Source organism: Ixodes scapularis, unplaced genomic scaffold (genome assembly GCF_016920785.2).
Source record: "Ixodes scapularis isolate PalLabHiFi unplaced genomic scaffold, ASM1692078v2 ptg001986l_1___fragment_3__unscaffolded, whole genome shotgun sequence".
NCBI classification, from domain to species: domain Eukaryota; kingdom Metazoa; phylum Arthropoda; class Arachnida; order Ixodida; family Ixodidae; genus Ixodes; species Ixodes scapularis.
Window position 1 is genome coordinate 590001 of NW_024610225.1, and position 5249 is coordinate 595249.

The window sequence follows — 5249 nt, forward strand, 5'->3', positions numbered from 1 at the left end:
CTCGACATCAGTGAGCCAGCTGAAGACGTTTGCGGGACCGATGGTGGCTCCACTGGACGTGAATTCTCTCCACGCTTGAATCTGGTAGTGCTCGCTGGCCGTGAGCTGTTGCAGCGCCGCATTCTGAAGCAGCAGAAGCGACAGGACCTCGGACTGACGGACCCGCACGTTGTACCAGGCTACGAGAGACTGCGTGCCTAGTTCGATGCCGAAGTCCGATGAGACGTCGCGTTGCAAAGAGTGGTCCGTGGCGCTCGGCACTTTGACTAGCTGAGTGCCTTGCTGTTCTGCCGTGACTTTCAGCGCTTCCTCGAGCGCCGCAGAGGAGTCCACGGCCCGGTAAAAACCTGTAAAACGAGTGAACGAGGTGTTAATATTGCGGTTTGTATTTAAAAAGGTATCTAGATACCCCAAAAGCAAAGTACAATTGGTACGGAATTGTTTTAAACCGCGTAGCAGTTAAAGCTTAGAGGAGCCCTGGCCAAAATTAACACAACAGCAGGGTATCTAGTTTTTCACATATTATCTGACGTTATTGTTTTGGGTGGAAGGCAAAAGCTATCGTTCCGCCCCACCATATTTTGCGTAGCAGACAGTCCCGTCTGTCGCCAATATTTCCGCTCTCGGGACAGTAACATTCTTATTTACTGCGGTGTCGTACACCAACCATGAGTCCGGTGACACACCTAAGTAATTATTTTTAGAATTAAAAATTTAATAGTTTTTTTTTCTTATCTTGCTTGCCGCTCGGCTACCGGTACTATCACGAAATAATACAAGAGAATAAGAAACCCATTCCTCCACGACGTCGCCAGTACCACGAAGCCTAAAAATCTCGAAGCATCGGACCTCGGCTGTTGCATGCCAGTTAGGACTGTAGGTTCGGGTGTTCGACGTGTTCGATTAGCTTTAAAAAAACATCTGGATTACGCAGCTAAAAAAAACTGATGCATGTGATTTAATTAGATTTTGCAGCAATTTCCCGTGCTGTCCCGCTAACCACTTCCGCACGTCCCCGAAATCAGTCGGGAGCATAGTCACTGACGTGACACGAAGTGCCGAGTGTCTCGCAATTCATATTCCCGCCCTTCGGCACAGGCTCGTTATACCTTGTGTAGTGCATTGGTGTCATCGGCCAGACGACGTGCCGCAGACCTGAATCTGCTACATCAATTACCTAAAGACAGCGCGAGGCACAGTGCGAACAAGAGTGCTGAACGGATGCTGAACGAACGGATGTCGAATGTCGTGCTCTCACAGCTGACGTAGCCTATCTGGCACTACTGCCTCGTTGTTCACTGCCACTGGCAATATAAAAACGGCAGAGAAGTAGTTTAGTTATCCCAACTCCAACGCGAGCTTCCCACCCTTGATGGCGGCGTTTCGCGGGCTTCCGGCGGGCATACGTACAAATCACTGCAGAAGACAAACAGCGCTCGCAATGGGGCCTGTGTATTCAAAGCAGTGCTGGACAAAATACTCGATAAAAGTTTTTAAGTTAATTTACTAGTTACCTGCCTCATAAAGTACTGAATTACTACACAAGTTACATTCACTGTAAAGTATCTTGAGTAGAGTATACTTATAAATGTAATTCAATTACTTTTGAAGATGCTCCCACATTGCGTAATTTGTATCGACGTCAGTGGCAAACACAATTATAGAGTTGCGCAAATCTGGTTTACTAGAATGGTTTATTTCACACAACGACACAAAACTGAAAACAAACAAACAAATAAAATCGTAGGGCTATTTGATGCAGTCCAACCACAAGGAGCAGAATATTAGTGATACATGTTTCAAAACATTTTTGGAACAAAAAAGACGTCGCTGTAGCTATTCGCAGTTTTAACAACCTAAAAGGGACACGCTGGTGCCTATCAAAATGACTGTCATCTGGACGATCATCGTAGAACAGCAGTGAGAGGCGAAGCCTGCGACGTGTAATTAATTCTAGTTTGGCTTTATACAAGCAGCCTTAGTTTATTTTTGCCCGTCAGGAAGCTGTACGCAAGCACTTTTCTTGTGAATCCTATAATCCAGGAGCTAAGGAGCGCGATGCTCACGCCGCGGTACCACCGTCGCTGAAAGGTACACAGTAAATATTTTAACACCCAAAATCGTGTTAAAAGGGTGTTTTTTTTAACCAACACCCTTCCTACACCCTTTTTACACGATTTTGAGTATTGGTGGGTGTAACAGGGGTGTACGAGAAGGCTTACACCCTACATACACCCCTATCACACCCACAATTTGAAATATGCTCAGGAAATCGTGTTAGAAGGGTGTAGGCACTCGTCGCAACACCCCCCGGTCATAACGTGTAGAAAGGGTGTGATGGACTTGTATTATTTCAAGGAGTCGGAGTTAATCACGTCGAAGAAACCCTTGTCTACGAGAGGAGCCGGTAAGGACATCGTGACATCGATTGATCGTCATCGCGGTATAGCAGCATGTGCCCCAAATCGAGGAGCAAGCTATGAAATGAGTCGGAAAAAAAAATGTCGCCTGCATTAGCAAGCTTGAATTTTTATCTAATATGTGCTTTAAGCGGTGGATTTTATACTTTGTGCAATACCAAGACGTAGCTCAAATTGCTTGGAATTATGTAGCGATGCATCGGTCCGCGTCCCGTCAAAACTTCAGGACATCAACGAGAACGTGCAAGAATGCGCGTCATATTAATCTTACACAAATCGGCTTTCCGCTCTGTTCGGTCAATATCATTGTCATCGACGCCGTTTTTCTTCACGCCAGAGGAGAGGCCATTTATTCGTACCGGTTTTTGCCCGACAACCCGGCGCAAATGACGATGAGCAGTGCTCTACGCTTCCGTCCCCGGTCAAGTGGTTAACGGATGTCCACACACTTTTCATTCACACGGTGTGAGACGGGCCTAATGTTGATACTGTCGATTACACCCATGATTTTATAACCGTTCATGTTTATTGCTTTGATGAAACGGTTGCTGATGTACGGCGGTACCAACATCCAATATAATTAATCGCCACACAAAGGCACGTATGATTAGGAAGTGCTAGAGAATGTTTTTTGCAACTCCGATCGAACTCTTCGTCCGAGAGGAGCCGAAAATTACGTGTCGCGCGTGCATCAGTTTTATCAGTTCAACTTCGATTTAAAAAATCACCTCCCCTCGCAAAAGGTGACCGAAGACGTGTAAATATACAGCCCAGGCAACACACCGTATGTCGCCGATATTGGATCTATTCGAAAAGATTGTGCGCACACCATTTTGGTTTAGCCAATATTTAACGAATGGGATGAGTCGCGCCAACGATATCCTGACATAACGTACGCGACGCCGTTTTTAGTTGAGTGTTGAGAGTATCCTGCGTGAATCGGCTGTGCCGGAGAGGTATTTCTATTCTTTGTCGCCTAAAATACGGCGTTAAAATAAAAAAAAAAAAGATTAGCCAAAACGGAATCTGCTTGCTTTTAGCCCGAGAAGTCTTTTCCGGGCAAAAAGCGAGCAAATTCCGCTTTGCTGAATCTTTTTATTCATTTTCTTTTTAACTGCGCTGAAGCTTGGAACAAACAGTGGCGCCTTTTTTTTTGGGTAGCACAAACTCACCTGACTGAACCAATAAATACACTTCCAAACACATGAAGAAAAAAAGGAAAGAGAAAGAAGGAATTCAAACGCATAAACAAGACGACGATCAACGAGTTCGTTCTACCCAGAAAGCATAAGCCACTCCCCGGCTCCACACTTTTCGAAAGGGAACCGTCACTCGAGCAACAACTTCAAGGTCCCACATACAAGGCGACCCTGCCTGTGCAGCCCAGGAGGCAGCAGAGGGAGATTAGCAGCTTTGTCCACCCCCTTTGACCTCTTCTTCTGATAAGCCTCCCCACTTTCTTTTGTGTCCGTGTGGCTGTGAGCGAGTGCGAAGGCCGCTTCTAGAGAATCAGAGGTGTGGAGCGAAACACGTGACCGCTCTCCGTAGGACAAAAACGCTTGGACGAACATTTGTCACGCGACTCACTCTGACGCGCTGATGGCTTACTGGAGTCAGAGCCTTCGCCGTTTGCCAGTTTATGGTGAGCTGTAGGGACCACGTAAATCCGTTTCCAAAAAGCGTCCGTCAGTGTTCTCTTTTCCGTGCAAGCAGGTCCTGACGAGTTCCATTTCGCGACCGTGGTTTTTCGTCGTGAACGGCCAGAATACATCTATGCAAACTTTTTCATCTATTGGCCATTTACTTCGTCGGAGTCTATATAATTATTGTGCTGTGTTTGTTGGACGAGTTTCGACAAAGAGCTGCTCATCGGCGGACGCGAGACTTCCGTTGAATGTGATCGACCGCCTTCATCCTCGACATTGTGTTTGCGGTGTTTCGTGCTGCCCCAATCGGATTGTGCATCTATCACGACTGAGAGCTGCTCATCGGTGACCGCGAGGCTTCCGTTGAATGTGAGCGACCGCCTTCATCCCCGGCATTGTGTTTGCGAATTGTTCTGTGCTGCCCGAATCGGATTATTCATCTATCACGGATTACATGAGGTCGCTCTCTTATTTGTAATTACTTTGCAAGCATGCTTAAAAACATGAACTGCCGCTTGCGTCCCAAGTAACGTCCGGTCGTTCCGTCTTTCCAAGCCTGTCGAGTTTTGCTTACGTCACCAGTGCTAGAAAGAATAAATGTCGCAAGCAGGGTTCTTCCCAGGAATTTCTGAGAGGTGGTCATTACCGGGGGGGGGGGGGGGGGGGGGTTAGAAAGTAACACCCCTTTTTAGGGTGTTAGACATTAATCACACCCCTTCTTAGGGTGTTAGGAATCACACCCATGACTAAGGGTGTTAGAAACATCACACCTTTATTCTAGGGTGTGAGAATATCACACCCCTTTTTTAGGGTGTCCGAAAATCACATCCCTTTCTTAAGGTGCTAAGAATTACACCCTTTTCCTAGGGTGTTCTGTTACACGAATAAGGGTGCTCCCCATAGGACAAGCCATTTACACCAAAAAGGGTGTTAAAACTTTAAGTGTGTACGGATGAAGACATCGCTCAATATTGCCGCGCGCCAAGTAGGCAGCGCGGCCGTGGCCTAAGGGTTATCGCGCTTGCCTCCCACGCGAAGAGCCAGGATTATATTCCTGGGAATTACGTGTCCTGTTGTTTATTCTTGCAGTTCAATATTCTGGTGAATTCGAGAACTTTGTCGCCTGTTCGAGGTGCAAATGTTCTAGTCGCCGAACCTTCCAGGTCGATTGTTCCAGCAGCCA